The sequence below is a fragment of the Miscanthus floridulus genome, chromosome 2 (genome assembly GCF_019320115.1).
Source record: "Miscanthus floridulus cultivar M001 chromosome 2, ASM1932011v1, whole genome shotgun sequence".
Classification (NCBI taxonomy): domain Eukaryota; kingdom Viridiplantae; phylum Streptophyta; class Magnoliopsida; order Poales; family Poaceae; genus Miscanthus; species Miscanthus floridulus.
The window spans coordinates 124332960-124350345 of record NC_089581.1 but is presented as its reverse complement, the minus strand read 5'-3'; positions in this window follow the sequence as shown (position 1 = coordinate 124350345).

Below are 17386 nucleotides of genomic sequence, written 5' to 3'. Positions count from 1 at the left end.
TATTCGAATCACTTGCAGTTCAAATTTGACTTATACCAAAAAATTCCTTGAAATGCAATAAATTAATTAAATATAGCAAACAGATCCAGAAATATACCAAATCTTAACATAGAGTACCACATGTTGTATGTGGACAGTAGAAAAAGTTTCAAGGTTAGAAGAGAAAAAAAACTTATTATTTCATGCAGTTATAGGTCAAATTCAATGTATATCAATTAAAATTCTACAATTGCACTTAATAAATTAAAATTATCAAACAGATCCAAAAAATTACCAAAATTACACATGAATCAATCTATGTTCTCTATTGCCTATATAAAAAGTTTTGTAGTCAAACCCCAATTCGATCGTCACTTTGACTCTAAATCTTACCACATCCTTCTCAACGCTACGATTCTTCTTCTAAGATACTTCGGTTTGTAAACATCGTACATGACAGATCATACAAAACCTTCTCAATTTTTTACCACAGTATCCACATATGATGTCATGAGATCCTAACAAATCTCAAGATTTTCATACTTCGTTTGCTTTTTTTAGAATTTAAAAATTATTTGGCCACATGTTCATGGTCGTGTTTCCTGAACAAGATGTTCAAAATTTCTTTTCATTTCCTGGGTAAGGCCTCACACCGGACTCAATAACATGAATATCATGTTTCTCCTCATTTTATTCTATTATTTGAATCACTTGTAGTTCAAATTTGACTTATACAAAAAAATCCTTGAAAAGCAATAAATTAATTAAATATAGCAAATGGATCTAGAAATATACCAAATCTTAACATGGAGTACCACATGTTGTATGTAGAGAGTAAAAAAGTTTCAAGGCCAGAAGTGAAAAAAAACCTTATTATTTCATGTAGTTATAGCTCAAATTCGATGTATATCAATTAAAATTCTATAATTGCATTTAATAAATGAAAATTTTCAAACGGATCCAAAAAATTACCAAAATTACATATCAATCAATCTATGTTCTCTATTGCCTATACAAAAAGTTTTGAAGTCAAACCTAAATTCAACCGTTGCTTTAACTCCAAATCTTACTGAATTATTTTCAACGCTATGATTCTTCTTGTGAGATGCTTCGGTTTGTAAACATCGTACATGACAGATTATATAAAACCTTCTTAATTTTTTACCATGGCCTCCACATATGATATCATGAGACCTTGACAAATCTCATGATTTTTAGACTTCGTTTGCTTTTTTTAGAATTTAAAAACCATTCGGCCACACGTTCGTGGTCGTGTTTCCTAAATAAGATGTTCGAAATTTCTTTTCATTTCCTAGGTAAGGCCTCACACCAGACTCAATAACATGAATATCATTTTTGTACTCATTTTATTCTATTATTTGAATCACTTACAGTTTAAATTTGACTTATACCAAAAAAATTCCTTAAAATGCAATAAATTAATTAAATATAGCAAACAGATCCAGAAATATACCAAATCTTAACATGGAGTACCACATATTGTATGTGGATAGTAGAAAAAGTTTCAAGGTCATAAGAGAAAAAAAACTTATTATTTCATGCAGTTATAGCTCAAATTCAATGTATATCAATTAAAATTCTATAATTACACTTAATAAATTAAAATTATCAAACGGATCCAAAAATTTACCAAAATTACACATGAATCAATCTATGTTCTCTATTGCCTATACAAAAAGTTTTGAAGTCAAACCCTAATTCAACCGTCACTTTGACTCCAAATCTTACCGAATCCTTATTAACGCTACGATTCTTCTTCTAAGATACTTCGGTTTGTAAACATCATACATGACAGATTATGCAAAACCTTCTCAATTTTTTACCATAGCCTCCACGTATGATATCACGAGATCTTGACAAATCTAATGATTTTTAGACTTCGTTTGCTTTTTTTAGAATTTAAAAACCATTCGGCCACACATTCGTGGTCGTGTTTCCTGAACAAGATGTTCAAAATTTCTTTTTATTTCCTAGGTAAGGCCTCACACAGGACTCAATAACGTGAATATCATTTTTCTACTCATTTTATTCTATTATTTGAATCACTTGCGGTTCAAATTTGACTTATACCAAAAAATTCCTTGAAATGCAATAAATTAATTAAATATAGCAAACAGATCCAGAAATATACCAAATCTTAACATGGAGTACCATATGTTATATGTGGATAGTAGAAAAAGTTTCAAGGTCAGAAGAGAAAAAAAACTTATTTATTTGCCGAGTGCAAAAAAACACTCGGCAAAATTATTTCTTTGTCGAGTGCTAAGGAAAAACATTAGGCAAACTTATTTCTTTACCGAGTGCCACTAACGGATACTTGGCAAACTCCTAACGGCCAGCACACTAACTGACGGATGTCTACGTGGTGGTTTTTTTGCTGAGTGTTTCTGTTTTGCCGAGTGTTTTTTTCTAGTTTGTCGAGTGGTCTTTTCTCAGCACTCGACAAAGATATTGGTATGTCGAGTGCTGTTATTTTGCCGAGTGTGATTTTTGAAGCACTCGGCAAACAGCTTTTTTGCCGAGTGTTCGATGGAATGCACTCGGCAAACCATTTGGCACTCGGCAAATCTACTGTTTCCGGTAGTGCCTGCTCCATAGGTGGCTTTGGAAAAGAAAAAAAACTGCATGGTGTACCAATTTCAGCCCCATCTCTAAGGGACTCCGATAAGGGAATTAACACATGCTACATACAGGCTTTCACAATCATACCCAAGATTGTAGATCATATATATATATGCCTACAGCCTACTTATCGATCCATTTGACCATAAATTATTGTTCATAACGAATATTATATTTATCACTCCCAATCCTCCACTCAGGTTGACTAGTAGCAATTAAAATTGTTCTCGGGCAAAGTGTAACCGTCAATTACTGCTGGACACTACCGGTTACACTAGAATTGCCGATGATAAGTTAGAATTGCCGGTAGTTAAGGGAAAAGAGCATCACCTCCAATTTTATAAACGCATCAACAATGGTAGCTTGTTATTACTGTTAGTTGGCGTTAAAACCCGACAATGATAGTATTACTACCGTATTTTAACACCAGCCGGTAGTGATCTAGGCAACAGACCCAAAATTATATTTCAATCTGCTTAAGTTAAAAAATAGGGTCTCGTCGGCTTAGATATTTTAGTCTTCCACCTCCCTCTCTCTTCCCTCCCACTCCACTCTAGACAAGTGTCATTGTTGACACCTCGCCCCTTCTCCTTTGGCACATTGGCATCGATGTTGATTCCTCTCTATCTTCCTTCTACTCTCAGCGGATCTCCTCCCCTCACTGGCCCTTGTTGCCTCACCCCTTCCCCTTTCGCTCGCCCCTCACGAGCAGATCTGCCACTACAGTGACACTATACCACAGCCAATCTGTAGCGACTCTAAATCGGTCGCTATAAGCCGTTATAGCGACCGATCATCGGTCGCTATAACTTTCTAGCGACCGATGTATAAGTCGCTATAAGTGGCGCGGCGAGATGAGGAGCGATGACGCGGCGAGATGATATGGCAGCCAAGGACGGGCAATGGCCTGCTACAAGGGGATGCATCCTCTCTCTCTCTCTCTCTCTCTCTCTCTCTCTCTCTCTCTCTCTCTCTCTCTCTCTCTCTCTCTCTCTCTCTCTCTCTCTCGCTCGCTCGCTCGCTCGCTCGTCCCTCCATGGGCGCGGCATGGCGTGCGCAACGGGGTAGTGGTGGATTATTGGATTACAACAATATGTCGATTGGAATATTACAATCAAATCTATAATCTTAGATGTTGAACAATATAGAGATTATTATATCTGATTACTATATTTTAAGTTGGATTCAAACAAACCCTAATATCATTGCTAGCAACCACTACATCAAAAAGCATTTGTAGGGGCGGTTGTAGACCATTTGTAGGGGCAGTTTGCCCAGCCGCCCCTATGCAAGGGTCTCTACAAATCATGCATTTGTAGGGGCGGTTCTCAGGCCGCCCCTACAAATCGATTTGTAGGGGCGGCTAGTGTTTCCAGCCGCCCCTATAAATATATTTGTAGGGGTGGCTCTTATTACTAGCCGCCCCTACAAATAGATTTGTAGGGGTGGCTGTAGTACCAACCGCCCCTACAAACAGGTATTTGTAGGGGCGGTTCAATCTAGAACCGCCCCTACATTATATTTTTCCGCAAAAAAAATCAAATTTTTAATTTAAAATCACTTTGCCGAACGTCCCACAACAACATTCCGAACAGCGTTCGCGTTGCCGAACGCCCCGCGAACAACGTTCCGAACCGCGTTTGCGTTGCCGAACGCCCCGTGACCAACGTTCGCGTTGCCGAACACCCCACGACCGTGACTACAAGCATAAGAGTATTCTATAAACTACAATTACAAGTCCAATTCACATGAATATATACAATCCATCATTAAATATACAAATTCCATACATATTGTTATCAACGTCCTAGAGCTAGCCTTTCAGTCTCACGAAGGTGTTGGTACTGAGGATTTGTACCTAAGTTAGACTCTCGGTCATGGTAGGCGCCTCTGACGTGTACAATCTGGTCCAATGTGAAGTTGCAAAGGTCACCGACGAGCTCTAAGAGTTGGTCATCCTTGTATGGGTCTCTTTTCATTCCTTTCTCTTCTCTCCACTACAAGAAAACAAGTTTCAGTTTAGTATTTCATACCATTTACGAAGTTTTTATACTATGGGTGAAGAGGTTCAAACATACCCTTAAGGGGTGTCTCCTATAAGCACCGGTGTTACCCATCATAGAACATATATAGTATCCACAATATACACTCCCAGGCTTCTGCTTGGGGCACTGTGTGTTTTGCATATGAAAATGTTAAGTAATGCTTTTGACAGCCATGTAACGGAGTACTGAAGAAGTAAGTTACACTTACCGCACATAGTGTTTTTATAGCCAGCTTTTCCTTCCTTGCTGGATCATGCCTTCCATGATGATTAGTGACATAGAACCTAAATGCCCTGTTCGAATTATTTTAGCAAATACAACTTGTTAGTATCCAAAAGTGAACGTTACAAGTATGTATACAAACATATAAGCTAATGAGGATTGTCGATATGTATACGTCTTGAGAATCGATATGAAGTCTTTGTATGTCACCGTGTCCTTATCTAATGAATCAAAGACCCATGCCATGCTCCTCCCGACGTTGACGGCTATACAAATCCAGTGGTTGCTGCATGGATTTAATCATAGAACTAGATAAGCCCTTTTGCATCGAATGAAATATATCGAACAAAGCTTTAAGTATAGAGTTGAGCTTACTCGAAGTTGTATGGTAGCCATATAGTAGAGTGGTGTTGGAGATTTTTAAAAGCCAAGGCAATGTATGCCGCAACCTTAAGGGACTCTTCCCTTAGCTTTGCACTACGGATGCGCTCTTTCTCCCGAAGAGTCTTTGCAGCTACTAGCTCTTTGGCATCCAGTGTCCACCGTTTAGGGTAATTAAAATTTGTTTGGGCTATAGCTTGAGGGTCTACATACCCGGCTTTCACACTTGGCATTTGTTTGACAATGTGCAATTGCATTCTACAAATCACGGCGTGGGTTAGTTACAACAAAATTCAAAGATTACATTCATATCATATCAGGAGGACAAGGACTTACAGGCACCACGTGTGAATTAGATTCATCTCTATTTCTCCCAGGTGAAAGCATGTGTGCATGTCATTGAAGTCAAAGACAATTTTCCCGGCTGGGCTTCCAAATGTGCCGGTGGGAAAGCATGCTTGTATGATATCTATGCTCGTTGGGAGAACACGCAAGTACCAATCATGGAACCTTCTCATTCCAAGTGGTAGGCGCTGGATGTCCCGATTTGGTAGGAAGGGCTTGCCTCTTTCATATTTTTTTGGGCAATCCTTTGACCATTAGATGGCATCAACATTTGGATACTGCTTTGCAATTTGGTGAAGTTTGCTACTGATGGCCTCCTCAGAACCCCGTGATGGGACTTTTTTAACTTGGTTTTTAGGCTTGAACTGATCATGGGAATACCACTTGGACACTGACGAGACGACTTTGATCGGAACATAAACTGGCCTTATGTGGATTGGAATCTTCTTTCGGAGTTCCCATTCAGGCACGTCCTCATCTTCTTGTGCATCACCTTCTTCAGGAGGCACTCGTTGTTCATGTATCGGTTGTGCTTGTTGAGAAGACTGTGGCATCTCATGATGCACTTGCCCAGTACGAGCTAGAGAAGGTTGTGGCATCTCATCAGGCACATGCTCGATAGATGGCGGGGAAGAATGTGGCATCTCAGGAATGTGGGGGTCACGAGATGGTGAAAATATCTCCCCGGCCTCAACAACTCGCTCCAAATTTGGGAGAGAGGGAGGCGGCGAAGAAGCAGTCAATATAATGTCCCATTTGTGCTAGAGGATGAACCGCCCCATAACGTCTCCAAGTAACACTAGCCCCTTGGGAGTTGTGTAGTCTATCCTCCACTGCATGAACTTGGGCTTCACTGTATGCACCTCGACCCTAGTGTAGTCCGGCGGTATCTTATTATTGTGGTGTAAGCCACTGGGAGGATGTGCAACACCCGTTGCCACCTCTATCACAGTGTTCTGCCGGCCGCTGAGAAACACCAAGGTGCAACTAGTAGGTTCCCGTATGAGATCGACTGAGGTTGTGGCTGTAGTGGAACCTTGGCTGCTAGGAACTTTCGGAGGGCTAGTAACTAATGCCACTTCTCCCGATGGCGTCACTAATATACGTGGCTCCATAGACATTCCTTGCTCCTCCAGCGCCTTCGCAACTAGAGCCTTCACTTGGAGCTCAAGACTAGTCTCCCAGTCATGGCCATGTTTCTTGTTCATGTGTCTGTCCTCTTTGAATCCTTGCTTCCATGTCATCCTTTTCCCTAGCCCCCTGGTGCGGTCTGTGTGCTCCTTGTTTCCTAAGCCAAGGCTAAGCTCGTCCCTCTCTCTGGAAGGATTGAATGAGCCCATCTCTTTGTCTTCAGCATATTTCAGTATCCTTGATACTGCCTCTTGGGTCTCCGGCTTATCAAACTTAAGATTACTGCCGGATGGTTCTGTACTCCTCGCATATATCTAGTTCCTTGAGCGTACCTTCAACTTTGTCACATCGATATTCCCAGCAGCTGCGGCCTCTTCATCCATCTTCCTAAACTTCTCTTCCTTGGCATAGTAGCCACCAGGGCCTAGATGATGGTGGTGTTTGTTCCTCTTTGCTAGCTCGGTGTTATGAGCACTGAGCTCCAATGCCTCCGCTGAAGTCTTCTGAGCCACGAGCTCCTCCCATTGACTAGGAGTTATTTTGCCGAACTCGTTGAAGGGAGTTAACCCCTTTTGGATATACTTCATGTTAAGCTCCGACCTCCAACGTCGAAATGACTCTCCCATCATCCTGATAGCATTTTTTTACCAATTCATGCTTACACTCTGGAAATCTAAAATTGACCTTTAGCTGCCTATCCCATAGTGCATTCTTTATGTTCTCTGGTACCTCTTTCCAGTTAGGGATTGCTGTGTTCAATTTATCTCTTACTAGGGCCCTGATCGCATTACAGAATCGTCCTCTTAATTCCTTTGGCTCAAGGATCTCCCCTGCTGGCCCAACCTCCGTTATCACATAGCAAACCTTATCTGGATATAGATTTCCTTTTCTATCCCCTCGTTTCCTCTTAGGCTTGGTAGTCATGGTTGTGTCTTGAATTTGTGGAGCAGTGGCATCATGATCCATTTCTGTGGTTGTTGCCTCTGCTCTCCTTTCCTCTACTCCATCTTGTCCAGCGAGATGTCGCGGATGTCGACGTCGTCTTTTCTAAGTTTCAAGAGGGACCTGTATATAGGACAGGTCAAAGTGTTAGCAGAGGTAACACAGCCAAAGCTTTAGCAAAATTTACAAGCTAAGGCTTCTTCCCTACCTCCTCGTTCGGGTCAAAATCCTTATCCAAATCTTCCTCCGTTGGCCTCCTTTTTGCTTCAGGTGGGAAAGGATCCTCGGGACTTTCATATCCCTCTTCTAACTCATCATCCTCTTCTTCTTCGCCTTCAGCAGCCTCTCCTTCGGGGCCTTCCTCCTCGTCACACTCCTCCTGAGTAAGCATCACTTCTAGATCCTTTTCTACCTCGTTATCGAACTGTTCCTGAGTAAGCTGGTCCTCTAGTGCTTGCTCCTCAAGGGTTGGCTACTCATCATGCTTGGGGTATCGAGCTGCACGGTCTGTTGTCTGCGACATTATTTCGCGCTTTGTTCTAAAAGATGCAAGAAAGTGTGCTTTAGGTACGCGAGAAGGTATAAGAAATCAAAAAGGTCTATAAACCAAAGTAGTCCTATAAAACAACAATATAAAAAAGCGAGAAGTAGCAGTGGTAGAGGCCTCAAAAACATGTCAATCATCATCTGATCTTGAACTTGGAGCATCAAGGCATCATAACAGAGAAGAGAGGAGAAGGTAATGTAGGGGCGGCTGCTAATGATGCCAAGTTCCTCATAAGTTCTTGATCATCAGCTCATATTCCATATAATGTATGGACTTAGACAATTTCATCATCGGCAAAACAAAGGAGAGGAGAGGGGAGATTTGGCAAAAAAAAAGCAACAGCTGCTTAACAAACATAGAGAGGAAAAGGTGTAAAAACAAGTAGCTACTGCTTCCCAAACATAGATGATAGGAAAATTAGCCAAAAAACAGTTGACTGCTGCCACATGGTTGGAAGACCCCTGTAGATCAAAATCTGGTAATTTAGATGTGGTAAATAATGGATTAGAGTAGATGAGGAGTAATAGTAGATAGAGTAATAGTAGAGGAGTAGAGTAGAGGAGTAGAGAAGTGTAGCAGCCAGTAGTTAAGAGAAACAGCCACTTAGATATAGTAGTAGTCGTAGATAGAGTAGTAGAAGTAAGCCACTTAGTAGCAGCCACTTAGTAGTATAGGGAAGTGAGTAGAGTAGCAGCCAGCAGCTAGGGAAGAGAGTAGAGTAGCAGCCAACTAGTAGTAGTAGGAGTAGCTAGCAGTAGAAGTAGAGTAGTAGTAGTAGAGGAGTAGTAGGATAGTAGTATAGCAGGAGCCACTTAGTAGTATAGAAGTAGCAGCCAGCAGTTGAGCCAAGTTGAGCCAGCAGCTAGAGAGGACTTTGTCTATCAACCAGATTTTCACATTTCAGTTACCAGCTTAAGAATCAAGGAAGCACAACCATGGTCTCATGGCATAACAAACAAATGGAACAAATAAATCAATAAAATAGCCATGTTCTGAAAAACTAAAATAACAGAACAAACAAGACCCTATCCAAGCAGGTCCTTCAACGAAATCAAATGAAGACAGAGGTACAAGATTGCCCTACTGTTAGCATAGTCAACACACACAGCCACATCAAAAATGGAAATGAATGAAACTGAATAAAAAAAAGACTACTAAAACTAAACCACTAATAACTATAAGTTAATGGAAACATTTCAATAAAATCTACAAGACCAACTTAAGAGATAACACAAAGACTACATTAAAAAAATTAGTGGCATGACCACACACAGCAACAAATATCATAAGCGGAACATGTTTCTAACCAATGAATGTAAATTGAGCAAGTAGACATTTGTACAAGATTGCCCTACTGTTAGTAGTTAACTAGAGGGTTCACATCAACATATGAAATATTTATGAGCAGAAATCGAAGACAACAGTGGCGGATCTAGAAACGAGGTAAGAGAGGGGCTGGATAAACGAAAGCTAAAAATATTACTAGCCCTAAACTAAACTAAATGGTATGACACAATTAAAAGACAACGAACACACAAATAACAGTACCAATTCAAAATGCTAAAGAAACATCTAAAACAAGTTTGCGAGTAAAAAGATACCAGAAGAAAAGATATGGCTAAAAGATCATATTACATCTGCATAATTTAAAGAGTCTCACGCCCAAATTGAGATTAAAAAATTTAAGTGTTATAGTAATTCACACAAACAAGATTCAAATAAAATTTTCCATCCTAGACTCCTGTGACATGCAATGCAATTGGGATTATAATTTAGAAAGCAACAATTGGCAATTTTCCATCCTAGTCAGTTACTGGCTTGTTGCCATCTGCAGCCATGGAGGGAGGGAAGGTAGAGGCCGTGATGGCTGAGGGCCGAGGAGCACTGACGTACTCTACATATTCTCGTGCTATGGTGTGGTACAACAGATTGCCCTTGGCCCTTGCCCCGGTGGCTCAACCCTGGTCGCTCGATGCTAGCCTTACAAGGAGAGAAAGGAAGCAGAGGAAGTTTAGCAAGAAACAGGGAGAAAAAACAGGGCAAGAACAGATAAATCAGTTGGAGGTTTGTTTCTCATTTCAGGCATGAATCCTTCAAACCAAATACAACGGCTCGTAAATGTTGTCACCGGCTCATAAATCTACAGTTGTAAATTTAGTGTGGTAGCAAGTTTGCCCTTCAGTTTTACTACTCCATCTGAGAAGAGCAGTCTTGTCTTAATTTATGTGTGCGTGCATGCCAGAATGGTAGTATTTGGTAGAGTTATGGACACTGACAGCTAGCTTTAGGAGGTCCAATATAAATATGTATTGCAAGTGCCGATGCATATAGGTCCAATCTGTATTTTAAGTGCCGATGCATATACATGCAAATCAACAACCTGCTACATGCCTATCCATCTTACCCATTGTTAGTTTAAAATGGATTAAATGGTCACATATGGTTTACTGTAACTATTATTTAGACTATAAATGGTTATTTAAACGGACTAAACAGAATAAATGGCTGATTAAACAGATATGGTAAGCTACATTGTAGCATCTACACTGCGTATAAACAGGCTAAATGGCTGTGTAGTCAAACAATGATCTTAGCAAACATGCAAGTTCAACATGCACGATTTGTGAAATAGATTTAAACAGGCTAAATGGCTGTGTAGTCGAACAATGATCTAGCTGATGTGTTGGGCATTCCAAAAGAAACGCTTCTTGCCATCAGTATTGTTTTGCATTGCAGTGAGAGCAGTAGACTAATTTTATTTGGTCCTATAACACTTAGCAAGGGGGGACTCACCTCGGGGAGCCACCGGTCGTCCTCGGCGTCAGTGAGCACAAAGCTGGCGGAACCACCGGCACCGTCCTCGAGCTTGCGCATGAGGCCCTACAGCGAGGCGCACAGGCGGCAACGCGGGGGGTAGAACTCTAGCATGGGGGCGAGCCGGCGTCGGGGGCCGGGCGCGGGATGCCAGGGGTCGGCCGGCGCATGGGGGAGGGCACCGGGGGCTGGGCGCGGGACGCCGGGGGTCGGCGCGTGGGGGCGGGCGTCGGGGGCCGGGTGCGGGACGCCGAGCGCTGGGCACCGGGGCGGGCACGGGCATGGGCACGGGCGCGGGACCGAGGGCTGGTGTGGGCAGGCGCCGGGGGCCGGGTGCGGGACGCTGAGCGTCGGGGGCCGGGTGCGGGACGCCGAGCGCCGGGCGTCGGGGGCGGGCGAGGGCGCGGGGGTGGGCATGGGACTGGCGACGGAAACCCTAGGCGCGCGGGCAGCCTGACGGCGTCGGTGGAAGAAGACAGCGCCCAGACTGACTCCCGTGCATCGGTTCTCCTATTTATACTCCCTCCTATTTGTAGGGGCGGTTCCTGATCTAGCCGCCCCTACAAATCCATTTGTAGGGGCGGTTCCTGATCTAGCCGCCCCTACAAATGCATTTTGAATACCAAGTTTGACTCTAGTATTATGAACTCTAAATGACTTCAAATTGAAAAGTTTTGAATACCAAGTTTGTTAAACGAATCAATATCTACAATTGTTGTTTTGGTCAACTTTCCATTTGAGAAAGTTTGGATGGTTCAAATTTGTGATTTTTAAATTTCAACGCCTACAAACTAGTTTTCGGAACCCTAGGTTATCTCAAATTGAAAAGTTTTGAATACCAAGTTTGTTCAGATCATCAAGATCTACAATACCCATATAGTCTATTTTTTCATTTGAGAAAGTTTGAACAAAATGTAGTTCAAATTTCACAAGTGTGTGACATAGTTTTGGAAAGTCTATATGAGATTCAAGAATTTGTGACTAGTGTTTGATAAAACTTTCTCAAATGGGAAAATGAGCTATGTAATAATTGTAGATCTTGCTAAGATGATCAAACTTGGTATTCAGAGTTTTTTCATCTGAGGTCATGTAGTGTCTCATTTGAGCAAGTTTGACCAAGTCATATTTGGTCAAATGAAAAAACAACACTTTGACTCTAGTATTATGAACTCTAAATGACTTCAAATTGAAAGGTTTTGAATACCAAGTTTGTTAAATGAATCAATATCTACAATTGTTGTTTTGGTCAACTTTCCATTTGAGAAAGTTTGGATGGTTCAAATTTGTGATTTTTAAATTTCAACGCCTACAAACTAGTTTTCGGAACCCTAGGTTATCTCAAATTGAAAAGTTTTGTATACCAAGTTTGTGCAGCTCATCAAGATCTACAATACTTATATAGTCCATTTTTTCATTTGAGAAAGTTTGAACAAAATGTAGTTCAAATTTCACAAGTGTGTGACATAGTTTCAGAAAGTCTATTTGAGATTCAAGAATTTGTGACTTGTGTTTGATAAAACTTTCTCAAATGGGAAAATGAGCTATGTAACAATTGTAGATCTTGCTGAGATGATCAAACTTGGTATTCAGAGTTTTTTCATCTGAGGTCATGTAGTGTCTCATTTGAGCAAGTTTGACCAAGTCAAATTTGGTCAAATGAAAAAATAACACTTTGACTCTAGTATTATGATCTCTAAATGACTTCAAATTGAAAAGTTTTGAATACCAAGTTTGTTAAACGAATCAATATCTACAATTGTTGTTTTGGTCAACTTTCCATTTGAGAAAGTTTGGATGGTTCAAATTTGTGATTTTTAAATTTCAACGCCTACAAACTAGTTTTCGGAACCCTAGGTTATCTCAAATTGAAAAGTTTTGAATACCAAGTTTGTTCAGCTCATCAAGATCTACAATACTTATATAGTCCATTTTTTCATTTGAGAAAGTTTGAACAAAATATAGTTCAAATTTCACAAGTGTGTGACATAGTTTCAGAAAGTCTATTTGAGATTCAAGAATTTGTGACTTGTGTTTGATAAAACTTTCTCAAATGGGAAAATGAGCTATGTAACAATTGTAGATCTTGCTGAGATGATCAAACTTGGTATTCATAGTTTTTTCATCTGAGGTCATGTAGTGTCTCATTTGAGCAAGTTTGACCAAGTCAAATTTGGTCAAATGAAAAAACAACACTTTGACTCTAGTATTATGATCTCTAAATGACTTCAAATTGAAAAGTTTTGAATACCAAGTTTGTTAAACGAATCAATATCTACAATTGTTGTTTTGGTCAACTTTCCATTTGAGAAAGTTTGAATGGTTCAAATTTGTGATTTTTAAATTTCAACGCCTACAAACTAGTTTTCGGAACCCTAGGTTATCTCAAATTGAAAAGTTTTGAATACCAAGTTTGTTCAGCTCATCAAGATCTACAATACTTATATAGTCCATTTTTTCATTTGAGAAAGTTTAAACAAAATGTAGTTCAAATTTCACAAGTGTATGACAGTTTCAGAAAGTCTATATGAGATTCAAGAATTTGTGACTAGTGTTTGATAAAACTTTCTCAAATGGGAAAATGAGCTATGTAACAATTGTAGATCTTGCTGAGATGATCAAACTTGGTATTCATAGTTTTTTCATCTGAGGTCATGTAGTGTCTCATTTGAGCAAGTTTGACCAAGTCAAATTTGGTCAAATGAAAAAACAACACTTTGACTCTAGTATTATGATCTCTAAATGACTTCAAATTGAAAAGTTTTGAATACCAAGTTTGTTAAACGAATCAATATCTACAATTGTTGTTTTGGTCAACTTTCCATTTGAGAAAGTTTGGATGGTTCAAATTTGTGATTTTTAAATTTCAATGCTTACAAACTAGTTTTCGGAACCCTAGGTTATCTCAAATTGAAAAGTTTTGAATACCAAGTTTGTTCAGCTCATCAATATCTACAATACTTATATAGTCCATTTTTTCATTTGAGAAAGTTTGAACAAAATGTAGTTCAAATTTCACAAGTGTATGACATAGTTTCAGAAAGTCTATATGAGATTCAAGAATTTGTGACTAGTGTTTGATAAAACTTTCTCAAATGGGAAAATGAGCTATGTAACAATTGTAGATCTTGCTGAGATGATCAAACTTGGTATTCAGAGTTTTTTCATCTGAGGTCATGTAGTGTCTCATTTGAGCAAGTTTGACCCAGTCAAATTTGGTCAAATGAAAAAACAACACTTTGACTCTAGTATTATGAACTCTAAATGACTTTTGGATGTTGCAATAGAGTGGATGTTCAAATAAAGTCATCTAGATATTGCAAAGGGTAGTCTCACACACATGCATAAAATGTAATCTCACACACATACAAAAATATGTAGTCTTACACACGTACATAAATATATAGTCTCACACACATGCATAAATGAAGCCTTACAAACACACACTTACACAAACACTCCACGTTCAACAACTAGCTAGCCTGCTGTAACGACTTTCCCCTTGACACCTTTTCATTCCCATGGCATTATATCTTTGGGGATGTTCTTTTCCACAACACTGATCTTCTTAGGAAAGTCTGTGAATAGCGGCATCTCATCATAGTTATTGTAAGCTTCAACATCGTCCACGCCATCAACTCTAATAATGTGTTGTTTCCCGAAGGCAACCACGTGCTTTGTCTTCTTCTTTGGGGGGAGGTTACTTTGTGGGTCAGACATATAGAAAACTTGTGCGACACGTGAAGCGAGCACCCAAGGGTCATCTTGGTAGCCTAGATTCTCGAGGTCCAGGACTCTCAATCCGATCTCGTTCAGTTGGTGTTGTTTGATCCAGCGACATCGAAATAGGGCCACCGTTATATCCCTTCCATAGTCAAGTTCCCATATCTCTTCAATGATACCAAAGTATTGGATCTTTCACCCTAATCCATCGAGAGCCTCTATTCGAATGCCGCTGTTTTGGTTCACATATTTACTATCCTTTGCGTGGGTATAGTACGTGTACCCATTGATGTCATAAGCATTCCAAGATGTCACTTGTCTCGATGGCCCCTCTGCCAACCTACTAATGGTAATAGAGTCTATGGTTTCTTCAGGTGGTATGTTTTGGTCCTTCAACCATATAGTTAGTCATTGCTTATGCTGTTTCATGACCTAATCATCCAAACGGCCATTTCTCTTCGCCATAATGATAGCCAAGTGTTCATCAATATACGGTTGCATCAGTTGTGTACTCTGCAAGACACTGTAATGCGCCCGACTCACCTCTTTGTAATCATGGTCGATGAACACTTTTCTACCACTAGTGCCCTTCCCAGCCAACCTACCCTTGTGACAAGAATCAGGTTTACCAATCCCTTTCTGTACTTTTAGGTACTCTTGACAGCACTCGATGACTTCTTCAGTACTATAACCCTCTATCATGGAGCCCTCTGGGTATGCTCGATTATACACGTATCGACTTAAAACCGACATGAACCGCTCATAGGACCACATTTCATGCAAGTAGCAAGGGCCAAGCGCCTGTATCTGATGAACCATGTGAATCATGAGATGTGGCATTATATCAAAAAAAGTAGGAGGTAAACACATCTCCAGTTGGTTTTGTGTCTCCACCACAAATTCATGTAGGTCACTCAGCTCTTCCTTGCCAATCATCTTCTGTGAGATCTTCGAAAAGAAGTAGCACATGCGGGTGATGGCCATTTTCAAGAACTTTGGCTTTATAGCCCTGATTGCAATAGGTAGAAACACTGTCAGCATCACATGGCAATCGTGAGCCTTGCAGTGTGTTATTGACAAGTCCTTCATCAACACTAGCTTCTTCACATTTGCTGAAAACCCAGTCGGGACTTTGATCTCCCTCAGGAAAGTGCATATAGCTCTCTTCTCGTCTGGTGTTAGGTTGAAGCACACCGCGGGCAGAGTGTATTTTCTATTAGCCTCAGGTACCGGGTGAAGCTGTGGCATCATGTTTAGCTGCACCATGTCTTTCCGTGCTTTCAGACCATCCTTTGACTTGCCTATGTCCATCAAGGTAGCAATGAGACTCTCAAAGATATTCTTCTACACATGCATAGCATCAATGGCATGGGGGACCTCCAAGTCTGGCCAATAAGGTAGATACTGAAAGAAGATCGATTGTTTCTTGAAAGATACGCCTTCGATAGGAGGTGTGCTTCTATCTCTGTTCGTCCCATCTGAATTCTTCTTTCCATAGATGACGCGTATGTTTTTCACCATTCTGTACACATGTTCTCCGTTATGATGTCTCTCCGTAGGGGGTTCAATCTCCGGGGCCTTGTCATAAAATCTAAAGAACAATTTGCTGCGGTACTTGTGACTTGTCTTTAAGAAACGTCGGTTCCTTAGGTAAACTATCTTCTTGGATGCATCCAGGTAAACCCATGTAGTACCATCCAAGCAAACCAAGCATCCCGTCTCCCCTTTGATCTGTCCAGACAAAACAAACAGCGCGGGGTAATCATTGGTAGTAACAAATATTATTGCTCTACATATGAAGTCCTCCTTTCGAAACGCATCGTACATCTGCTCCCCATGCCTCCATAGTCTCTCCATTTCTTGCATCAAGGGCTCGAGGAACATATCTATATCAATGCCTGGTTGTTTAGGGCCAGAAATAAGAATAGCGAGGAGAAGGTACTTTCTCTTCTGACACAACCATGTTGGGATGTTGTACATGGTCAAGATCACTGGCCATGTGCTGTGGTTGCTCATCCTCTCATTGAAGGGATTTATTCCATCGGTGCTCAGGCCAAACCGTACATTCCTTGGGTCATCGCTGAATTCTTTGTGCTTCTCATCAAACCTTTGCCACTGACTATAATCAGCCGGGTGTGCAATCTTATCATCATCCACCTTGCGCTCATCATCCCACCATGTCATGAGTGCGGCTTCTTTAGGGTTTAGGAACATACGTCTCAAGCGGTCGGTCACTGGCAGGTACCATATTACCAGGGCAGGAATTCTTCTCTGCTTTGCATCGTTGCCTAATGGAGTGTCCTCTAGGGGTTGAGATTCTTGTACCACCTTTTTATACCCTTATTATTCATCTTTTTCCCCGTGGATGGTTTGTCCCCACCGTAAAGGTCATTGTTCTTGTACCGACTGGCCCCACACCGGGGATATTTATCCAATGACTTGAACGTTTCACCATGAAAAAGTATACAGTGGTTGGGGCATGCATGTATTTTTCAACCCCCATTGTCAATGGACTTATGATCTTCTTCGCTTGGTATGTGTTGGCGGGAACTGAGTTTGGTTGTGGCAGCACCCATGACAGGAGATGCAATAGATCATTGAAACTACAGTCTGACCA